The 11,425-nt window shown below is 56.5% G+C and overlaps 1 long non-coding RNA gene across 1 annotated transcript; it reads right to left on the bottom strand.

Annotated features, from left to right (window-relative positions):
- Nucleotides 1-3,460: 3,460 nt before the first annotated feature.
- On the bottom strand, nt 3,461-8,676 carry LOC128930670 (uncharacterized). Its single transcript, XR_013531756.1, has 3 exons — nt 8,572-8,676; nt 5,920-6,060; nt 3,461-3,752 (listed from the first exon to the last, which is right to left on the bottom strand). It is a non-coding gene; the product is annotated as an uncharacterized LOC128930670 (long non-coding RNA).
- Between the last annotated feature and the right edge of the window lie 2,749 nt (nt 8,677-11,425).

Genomic DNA, 11,425 nt, shown 5'->3' with positions numbered 1-11,425 from the left:
TATGCAGCCATGAAAAAGGATGAACACGGCGTGTCTAGCAGCCACATAGGATGGGGCTTCACAGAGAGTTACGAGCACACTTATGATTTAATGAGAAAACTTTTAAAATGAACTTTTCTTCTTCCCACAGTGGGACCCAGTCTCACCTCCCTCTTTGGCACCCTGACGCCTTGGACGTTCTCTGTTCTCAAATCCTGGCATCCAACCGAAATGCCCATCGGTCAGTTAAAGAAAACGTGGCACATAGACACCATGGAATACCGCGCAGCCGTGAAAAAGGATGGGCTAACGGCTACATAGGACGGGGCTTCACCGAGAGTTATGAGCACACTTAGGATTTATTCTTTAACAAAAAAAACAAAAAGAAATTTCTACTTCCCAAAGCCCGGCCTCAAGCGACTCCCCACCTCCGCTTCCTAAAAGGTTGAGATGTCATAGCTCACTGCAGCCTCGACCTCCTGGGCTCACGTGATCCCCCATCCCAGCTTCCTGAGTAGCTAGGCCTACAAGCATGTGTCGCCACGCCGGGCTAATTTTTGTTTTTTTTTGTAGACACAGGGTCTGGCTATGTTGCCCAGGCTAGTCTTGAACTCACGTGCTCAAGCGATTCACCCACCTTGGCTGCCCAAGTAGCTCGGGTGACAGAAATGCGACATCATGCTCCGCTTTTTCTTGTGGGGGGGGGGCGCGGATTTGAGTCTCACTGTCACCCAGGCTGGGGTACAGTGGCACCGTCTCGCCTCACGGCATCCTCCACCTCCCAGGTTCACGCGATTCTCCTGCCTCAGTCTCCCGAGTAGCTGGGATCGCAGGCATCTGCCACCACATCTGACTAATTTTTGTGTTTTTAGTAGACACAGGGTTTCACCCTGTTGGTCAGGCTGGTCTCGAACTCCTGACCTCAGGTGATCTGCCCGCCTCGGCCCCCCCAAAGTGCTGGGATTACAGTCCTGACCCACCCTGCTGGGTCTTTTCCCACCCCTGTTTCTCTCAATATGTCCCTGAGTGTGGAAATATCTCACCAGCACAAATACACCGTTACCCACGTCCCCTCTGCCGGGTGACGTGGGCATCAGATATCACATATATTATGAGACCCTCGCCTGCCGTTTTCGCGGCCTCCCGTTATTTCTGCGGCATCTCCCCACAACCCCGGACGCCACCCGCCGTGCACACGTCACATCCCCGACACGCCGCGAACGTCCACGAGAGGCCTTCCTGGCGGTCTGTGTCACCCCATGCTGAATCAGAGCGTCCTCTGTGGCCAACCCGGGAAGTCCCTGCCTGCACCTGATGTCAACGCGAATAGGGCCGGTGGCCCCAGATTGTCAGAGATTGATTTAGACACTCGACCTCTTCTCCTTCTCCTTCTTCTTCTTCCTATGGCAACGAGACTACGTTTTCAGGCTAGTGGATCACCTGAGGTCGGGGGTTCGAGACCAGCCTCGCCGACACGGCGAAACCCCATCTCTATGAAAATACGAAAATTAGCTGGGCCTGGTGGTGGGAGCCTGAAATCCCAGCTACTCGGGAGGCTGAGGCAGGAGAATCGCTTGAACCCAGGAAGACGGTGTTGCAGTCAGCGTAGATTGCAACACTGCACTCCAACCTGGGAGACAGAGGAAGACTTTAAAACACACACACACACACAGACACACACAGACTCACAGAGAGACACAGACACAGACACACACACACACACACACCAGCACAAACACACACACCACAAAAATCAACACACACACCACAAAAATCAACAAAAACACACACACAACAAACACACACAAACACACACACCACAAAAATCAACAAAACACACACCCATAAACACACCACAAACACACACACCACAAACACACACACCACAAAAATCAACAAAAACACATACAACAAACACACACACACACCACAAAAATCAACAAAAACACACCACAAAAATCAACAAAAACACACACAACAAACACACACACACCACAAAAATCAACAAAAACACACCACAAAAATCAACAAAACACACACACATACACACACAACACAAACACACACCACAAAAAACCACAAAAATCAACAAAACACACACACATACACACACCACTAACATACACACCACAAAAATCAACAAACACACACACCACAAAAATCAAAACACACACACCACACACCACAAACACACACACACCACAAAATCAACAAACACGCCACAAAAATCAACAAAAACACACACACCACAAAAATCAACAAAAACACACACACAACAAACACACACAAACACACACACACCACAAAAATCAACAAACAGACACAACAAACACACAAACAGACACACACCACAAAAATCAACAAAAACACACCACAAAAATCAACAAAACACACACACATACAACACAACACAAACACACACCACAAAAGTAAAAAACACACCACAAAAATCAACAAAACACACACACATACACACACCACTAACACACACACCACAAAAATAAACAAACACACACAGCACAAAAATCAACACACCACAAAAATCAACAAAAACACACACACCACAAAAATCAACAAAACACACACACATACACACACCACAAACACACACACCACAAAAATCAACAAAAACACACATACCACAAACACACAAAAACATACACACACCACAAAAATCAACAAAAACACACCACAAAAATCAACAAAACACACACAGATACACACACCACAAACACACAGGCCAGAAAAATAAAAAACGCACCACAAAAATCAACAAAAACACACACACACCACAAAAATCAAGAAAACACACACAAACTACAAACACACACACACCACAAAAATCAACAAACACACCACAAAAATCAGCAAAACACACACACATACACACATGCCACAAAAATAAAAAACACACCACAAAAATCAACAAAACACACACACACCACAACCACACACACACCACAAAAATCAACAAACAACTGAAAACAGAAAACAAACATAAACCTAAACAAACCAGACAACAGACAACTTCAAACCGCGGCAGGAGAATCGCTTGAACCAGGGAGGCGGAGGTTGCAGCGAGCTGAGGCTGTGCCACTGCACTCCAGCCTGGGCAACAAGAATGAAACTCTGTCTCAAAAAAACAAAACAAAACAAAAAAACACCAAGATCCAAAAAACGAAACAAAACACCAGGGAATTTGAGAAGGCAAAATGATGATGTATAAATATTTCTACCCCTTAGAGGAACCGTCTGTTGGGAGAACTCTCTGCAGACTTTCAGAATGAATCAGAGATTCACTCATACACATGCGAACACACACTGTCTCCCGGGGCCGGTGTCAGCCCCCTCACAACCCCCAGGCCTGTGTAGTCAGCCTGTCCCGCGCCATGCTGCTCCGATGCCACACTCAAAACTTCTTGACGAATGGTGTCGAGGAGCTTAAGTTATTACTGTAATTATTGTGATAATTTAGAGGAGATAAATTGAAATCTATTAGAATTTAATGTAAAAAGCCATAATTGGTTTGCCTGAGAGAGGAGGAAGCAGACATCCCGGACCACGGAAAATCCATTAAGCCAATTACGACGTGAGCGTGGCAGAGACGACCAGGCCCTCTGCCTCCTTCTACCCTCTGCACACAAATTCATCTGTCGCATCCTTCATTAACTTAATAAACACATCAAGGCAGAAAGATGGGAGAATTCCTTAATCATCATAATGAATGCGGTGTTCAGCGTTGGCTGCTGGGGATGCATTGGGGGAGGAGGGAGCTGGGAAGAGAGGGAAAAAAACGCATTACTTTTGAGCAATTAGCATACACATGATAAAACAGCAAAGTGTCTCTATGCACATGCTGTCAGTGTACACAACAGCCAGTGTCTCTACACGAGCCGTCATTACACACAACAGCCACTGTCTCTGCACAAGCCGTCATTACACACAACAGCCAGTGTCTCTGCACATGCCGTCAGTATACACAACAGCCAGTGTGTGTCTGCACATGCCGTCAGTATACACAACAGCCAGTGTGTCTGCACATGCCGTCATTACACACAACAGCCAGTGTCTCTGTACATGCCGTCAGTATACACAACAGCCAGTGTCTCTGCACACGCCGTCATTACACACAACAGCCAGTGTCTCTGCACATGCCGTCAGTAGACACAACAGCTAGTGTCTCTGCACATGCCGTCAGTATACACAACAGCCAGTGTCTCTGCACGTGCCGTCAATACACACAACAGCCAGTGTCTCTGCACGTGCCGTCATTACACACAACAGCCAGTGTCTCTGCACATGCCGTCAGTATACACAACAGCCAGTGTCTCTGCACATGCCGTCATTACACACAACAGCCAGTGTCTCTGCACATGCCGTCAGTATACACAACAGCCAGTGTCTCTGCACATGCCGTCAGTATACACAACAGCCAGTGTCTCTGCACGTGCCGTCATTACACACAACAGCCAGTGTCTCTGCACATGCCGTCAGTATACACAACAGCCAGTGTCTCTGCACGTGCCGTCAGTATACACAACAGCCAGTGTGTCTGCACATGCCGTCATTACACACAACAGCCAGTGTCTCTGTACATGCCGTCAGTATACACAACAGCCAGTGTCTCTGCACACGCCGTCATTACACACAACAGCCAGTGTCTCTGCACATGCCGTCAGTAGACACAACAGCCAGTGTCTCTGCACACGCCATCATTACACACAACAGCCAGTGTCTCTGCACATGCCGTCAGTATACACAACAGCCAGTGTCTCTGCACATGCCGTCATTACACACAACAGCCAGTGTCTCTGCACATGCCGTCAGTATACACAACAGCCAGTGTCTCTGCACATGCCGTCAGTATACACAACAGCCAGTGTCTCTGCACATGCCGTCATTACACACAACAGCCAGTGTCTCTGCACATGCCGTCAGTATACACAACAGCCAGTGTCTCTGCACATGCCGTCAGTATACACAACAGCCAGTGTCTCTGCATGTGCCGTCATTACACACAACAGCTAGTGTCTCTGCACATGCCGTCAGTATACACAACAGCCAGTGTCTCTGCACGTGCCGTCATTACACACAACAGCTAGTGTCTCTGCACATGCCGTCATTACACACAACAGCCAGTGTCTCTGCACACGCCGTCATTACACACAACAGCAAAGCATCTCTGCACATGCCGTCAGTATACACAACAGCCAGTGTCTCTGCACACGCCGTCATTACACACAACAGCAAAGCATCTCTGCACATGCCGTCAGTATACACAACACCCAGTGTGTCTCTGCACATGCCGTCATTACACACAACAGCCAGTGTGTCTGCACATGCCGTCATTACACACAACAGCCAGTGTCTCTGCACATGCCGTCAGTATACACAACAGCCAGTGTCTCTGCACACGCCATCATTACACACAACAGCAAAGCATCTCTGCACATGCCGTCATTACACACAACAGCCAGTGTGTCTGCACATGCCATCATTATATGCTGCAAAAAAAAAAAAAAACCAGAAAAAGGCAAGAAACAAAAAAATACATGTGTGTGTGCATGCATGCGTGTGTGTGAGACAGAGACAGTGTGTGTGTGTGCACGGGGACCCGTGTGCTCGGGTGTGTCCCGTAAAACATGCGGAAAACGCCTTGCTCAGAACAGCCGTCTGTGCTTCCCCAGCGATTCCCGGCGGTGCCAAAATCAGAACCTGCCCTGCTGCAATTAAAAAAACGTATATTTAAACGAGCCGGTCAGTGGCGGCGCCCATTTACCGTCAGATGAATTCAGCCCCTGCGCGGGTGCCATCTGTATCAGCAGCACGCGCGGGTGTCACACGGGAAGAAGGGAGCCCGCCGTTCCATCTCAACGGCTGTGATCATGTGTGCACACCGGGCCGGTGCAACACACACATCACACGTTTCCTCATAATTACCTGACCTGTTCCAGCGTGTCAGTCTTCCATCAAACAGCCTGGTTTTCATGTCAGAAGCTGTATGGGCATTTTCCCCTTTGATCATCCGGCAGTTCTGCAAATGTCAGCCTCACAGTGTTTTTTAATTGACTCTGGGGTACCCTGGTGAAAAAATAAAAAAATAATAAAGGCGCCTTCTCCTTCACTTGCTGCTGCCTGACGAGGGTGACAGGCTGGCGTTCGTGAAGGCCGGGTCTGCTGCGGCTGTCGGGGAGCCACGCGTTCTCCCCTCCAGGCCTCTCCGAGGGGCACCACAAAATCATGTGAAAATATGGGTACAGCTGGCACCTCTCTGGGGACCCCACCTCTCCCTGCTCCCCGGCAACCTACACGTCCAACCGCCACCCGACTGAAAATATGGCTACAGCTGGCACCTCTCTGGGGACCCCACCTCTCCCTGCTCCCCGGCAACCTACACATCCAAGCGCCACCCGACTGCTGTCCCCGATGGAACCCTGGATAGTCACGGGGTGAAGGCAGAGAGTCCCCCCGATCAGACCCACATGCGTGTGCGAGAAGACGGGGTCACAGGTCCCCAAGGCAGGTGCCACCAACCAGAGACGCGTTTGTGTATTTAGAGGGAAGCCCTTATGTCTTGGTCCTGCACTATTTTTTTTGTTTTGTTTTTTTTTTAAATTAAACAATTCTGCTTGAAAATGTGGGCTGAGAACCGGTCGCAAACGTTTACACGAACAGGTCAGTTTATTTTGTCTTGAGTCTGCGGAGACGGACAATCTCTGCGGGCCCAACGCACTGTCAGGACGGACCCCAACGCTCCCTGCCTCGTTACCCCCAGCCTGACTGGGGAAAAGCTGTCTTCGTCACGCAGCCCCTGATAGACAAGCCCCCCATCTCCCCCCTCCAGCCGCTAACTACCCCCCCAGCGCCCCCCCCATGCCAATCCAACGCGTGTCACCAGCCCAGGATGGCCGCCTCCTGCTGTCTCTGTGTCATTTTCTGTGTCCAGCTCTCTGCAAACACCGAAATGAAGCCAGGAACCCACCGAGGGGAAAACAGAAACGTTACAGCCAGAGTTTCTTTGGGAGGGTCACGGAAGCCATCAGCCCCCCTCCCCTAGCCCCCCCCAGAGCCTGGGGGGGGGTCATCACGTTTGCTTCTTAGCGGGTAAACACCAGTTACCCTGATGGGTGAATGTCTGGGGAGAAACGCAGGAGTGAATCCAACGGACTCTGTGGACGGGTGTCCATGGGAGAAGGAACCTGATTCGGTCACTCCAATCGGACGCTTCCTTGGCAGCGCCTAGAATGTCATGGGCACTGACCAAGCAGGTGGATCACCTGAGGTCAGGAGTTCGAGACCAGCCTGGCCAACATGGCGAAACCCTGTGTCTGCTAAAAATGCAAAATTAGCCTGGCGTGGTGGCAGGTGCCTGCAATTCCCGCTACTCAGGAGGATTGCTTCAACCCAGGAGGGTTCAAGCTCTTCCTCTCCTGCCCCCACCCAATGCTATCCGTCCCCCACCTCTACCTCCTGCTATCCCTCCCCTAGCCCCCCCCCCCGCCCGCTGCTATCCCTCCCCTAACCCCCACCCCATGCTCTACCTCCCCTGGCAGCCCACCGCCTGCTCTCCGTCACCTGGCCCCCCACCCCCTGCTCTCTGTCCCCTGGTCCCCACCCCCTGCTATCCCTCTCCTGGCCCCCCACCCCCTGCTCTCCGTCCCCTGGCCCCCACCCCCTGCTCTCCCTCCCCTGGTCCCCCACCCTCTTGCTATCCCTCCCCTAGTCCCCTACCCTCCTGCTCTCCCTCCCCTGACCCCCACCCTCTTGCTATCCCTCTCCTGGCCCCCCACCCCCTGCTATCCCTCCCCTACCTTCACCTCCTGCTCTCCCTCCCCTAGTCCACCACCCTCCTGCTCTCCCTCCCCTGACCCCCACTCCCTGCTCTCCCTCCCCTGGCCCCCCACACCCTGCTCTCCCTCCCATAGTCCCCCACCCTCCTGCTCTCCCTCCCCTGACCCCCACCCTCCTGCTCTCCCTCCCCTGGCCCCCCACCCCATGCTCTCCCTCCCCTGACCCCCACCCTCCTGCTCTCCCTCCCCTGGTCCCCCACCCTCTTGCTATCCCTCCCCTAGTCCCCTACCCTCCTGCTCTCCCTCCCCTGACCCCCACTCCCTGCTCTCCCTCCCCTGGCCCCCCACACCCTGCTCTCCCTCCCATAGTCCCCCACCCTCCTGCTCTCCCTCCCCTGACCCCCACCCTCCTGCTCTCCCTCCCCTGACCCCCACCCTCCTGCTATCCCTGCCCTGACCCCCACCCTCCTGCTCTCCCTCCCCTGACCCCCACCCTCTTCCTATCCGTCCCCAACAACAGTCACGACAGTAGAACTCTGAGCTCCCTGGCTCCCGACCCCGCAAATTCAAGCATCTGTGTCACCGCGGGGTGTGAATCCCAGCCTGGAATTCCCAAATCTTGGGGTCTCAGCCCCATGGGTCCCCCTTTCAGCAGATCCCATAAGTTCACCTAGTGGTTGAGGTAAAGCAGAACCCCACAGGCCGTCTCTGTGTCAAAGGGACACGGGACATGCCCCGAAGGGTCCTCCTGAGCTCCCAGGACGCCCATCCCAAGGTCTCAGCCCCTCTAAGCTTCACGAACCCCGAGGACTTGGCACACGGAGCTCTGTTCCCGCCAACGTCACCCCGTAACACCCTGTGGCCTTTACAGGCTCAGGGCTCCCCGACAGCAGCCTGAGGTCTCCCGTGCGACCTGCAGGCAAAATTCAAATTACACCGAAACCACCGTGACTCTGACGCAGACTTTTCAATAGTAACTGAATCACCATTAAAAAAAAAAAAAAAAAAAAAGCAGAGAAAAAAATTATTAGGGAGGGACAGCAGAGGGTGGGGGACCAGGGGAGGGAGAGCAGGGGGTGGTGGGCCAGGGGAGGGAGAGCAGGGGGTGGGGGGCCAGGGGAGGAAGAGCAGAGGGTGGGGGGCCAGGGGAGGGAGAGCAGAGGGTGGGGGGCCAGGGGAGGGAGAGCAGGGGGTGGGGGGCCAGGGGAGGAAGAGCAGGGAGTGGGGGTCAGGGGAGGGAGAGCAGGAGGGTGGTGGACTAGGGGAGGGAGAGCAGGAGGTGAAGGTAGGGGAGGGATAGCAGGGGGTGGGGGGCCAGGGGAGGAAGAGCAGAGGGTGGGGGGCCAGGGGAGGGAGAGCAGAGGGTGGGGGGCCAGGGGAGGGAGAGCAGAGGGTGGGGGGCCAGGGGAGGGACAGCAGAGGGTGGGGGGCCAGTGGAGGGAGAGCAGAGGGTGGGGGGCCAGGGGAGGGAGAGCAGAGGGTGGGGGGCCAGTGGAGGGAGACCAGGGTGTGGGGGCCAGGGGAGGGAGAGCAGGGGGTGGGGGGCCAGGGGAGGAGGAGCAGGGGGTGGGGGGCCAGGGGAGGGAGAGCAGAGGGTGGGGGGCCAGTGGAGGGAGACCAGGGTGTGGGGGCCAGGGGAGGGAGAGCAGGGGGTGGGGGGCCAGGGGAGGAGGAGCAGGGGGTGGGGGGCCAGGGGAGGGAGAGCAGAGGGTGGGGGGCCAGTGGAGGGAGACCAGGGTGTGGGGGCCAGGGGAGGGAGAGCAGGGGGTGGGGGGCCAGGGGAGGAGGAGCAGGGGGTGGGGGCTCAGGGGAGGGAGAGCAGGGGCATGGAGGCCAGGGGAGGGAGAGCAGGAGGTGAAGGTAGGGGAGAGATGGCAGAGGGTGGGAGGCTCTGGGAGGGATAGCAGGGGAGTGTGGGGCCAGTGGAGGGAGAGCAGGGGTGTGGGGGGCCAGGGGAGGGAGAGCAGGGGTGTGGGGAGACAGTGGAGGGAGAGCAGGGGTGTGGGGGGCCAGGGGAGGGAGAGCAGGGGTGTGGGGAGACAGTGGAGGGAGAGCAGGGGGTGGGGGGCCAGGGGAGGCAGAGCAGGGGTAGGGGGCTAGGGGATGGATAGCAGGGGTAGGGGGTTAGGGGAGGGATAGCAGGGGTGGGGGGCTAGGGGAGGGACAGCAGGGGTGGGGGGCTAGGGGAGGGATAGCAGGGGTCCGGGGCTAGGGGAGGGATAGCAGGGGTGGGGGGCTAGGGGAGGGATAGCAGGGGCGGGGGGCTAGGGGAGGGATAGCAGGGGTCCGGGGCTAGGGGAGGGATAGCAGGGGTGGGGGGTTAGGGGAGGGATAACAGGGTGGGGGTCTAGGGGAGGGATAGCAGGGGTGGGGGGCTAGGGGAGGGATAGCAGGGGTGTGGGGCTAGGGGAGGGATAGCAGGGGTGGGGGCCTAGGGGAGGGATAGCAGGGTGGGGGTCTACGGGAGGGATAGCAGGGGTGGGGGCTAGGGGAAGGATAGCAGGGGTGGGGGGTTAGGGGAGGGATAGCAGGGGTCCGGGGCTAGGGGAGGGATAGCAGGGGTGGGGGGTTAGGGTAGGGATAGCAGGGGTCCGGGGCTAGGGGAGGGATAGCAGGGGTGGGGGCCTAGGGGAGGGACAGCAGGGGTGGGGTCTAGGGGACGGATAGCAGGGGTGGGGGCCTAGGGGAGGGATAGCAGGGGTGGGGACCTAGGGGAGGGACAGCAGGGGTGGGGGCCTAGGGGAGGGATAGCAGGGGTGGGGACCTAGGGGAGGGACAGCAGGGGTGGGGGCCTAGGGGAGGGATAGCAGGGGTGGGGACCTAGGGGAGGGACAGCAGGGGTGGGGGCCTAGGGGAGGGATAGCAGGGGTGCGGGGCCAGGGGAGGGAGAGCAGGGGGTGGGGGGCCAGGGGAGGAAGAGCAGAGGGTGGGGGGCCAGGGGAGGGAGAGCAGAGGGTGGGGGGCCAGGGGAGGGAGACCAGGGTGTGGGGGCCAGGGGAGGGAGAGCAGGGGGTGGGGGGCCAGGGGAGGAGGAGCAGGGGGTGGGGGGCCATTGGAGGGAGAGCAGGAGGTGAAGGTAGGGGAGAGATGGCAGAGGGTGGGAGGCTCTGGGAGGGATAGCAGGGGAGTGTGGGGCCAGGGGAGGGAGAGTAGGGGGTGGGGGGCCAGGGAGGGAGAGCAGGGGTTGGGGGACTAGGGGAGGGAGAGCAGGGGGGTGGGGGGCCAGAGGAGGGAGAGCAGGAGGTGAAGTTAGGGGAGGGATAGAAGAGGGTGGGAGGCTCTGGGAGGGATAGGAGGGGAGTGGGGGGCCAGGGGAGGGAGAGCAGGAGGATGGGGAGCCGGGGAGGGAGAGCAGGAGGTGGAGGTGGGGGAGGGATAGCAGAGGGTGGGGGCTTTGGGTGGGATAGCAGGGGGTCCGGGGCTAGGGGAGGGACAGCAGGGCTGGGGGCCTAGGGGAGGGATAGCAGGGGTGGGGGGCTAGGGGAGGGACAGCAGGGGTGGGGGCCTAGGGGAGAGACAGCAGGGGTGGGGGGCTAGGGGAGGGATAGCAGGGGTGGGGGGCTAGGGGAGGGATAGCAGGGGTGTGGGGCTAGGGGAGGGATAGCAGGGGTGCGGGCCTAGGGGAGGGATAGCAGGGGTGGGGAGCTAGGGGACGG

This window comes from Callithrix jacchus, chromosome X, assembly GCF_049354715.1.
Source record: "Callithrix jacchus isolate 240 chromosome X, calJac240_pri, whole genome shotgun sequence".
Classification (NCBI taxonomy): Eukaryota; Metazoa; Chordata; class Mammalia; order Primates; family Cebidae; genus Callithrix; species Callithrix jacchus.
The sequence above is the reverse complement of the archived record's forward strand: the minus strand, read 5'-3'. Positions and strand labels throughout refer to the sequence as shown.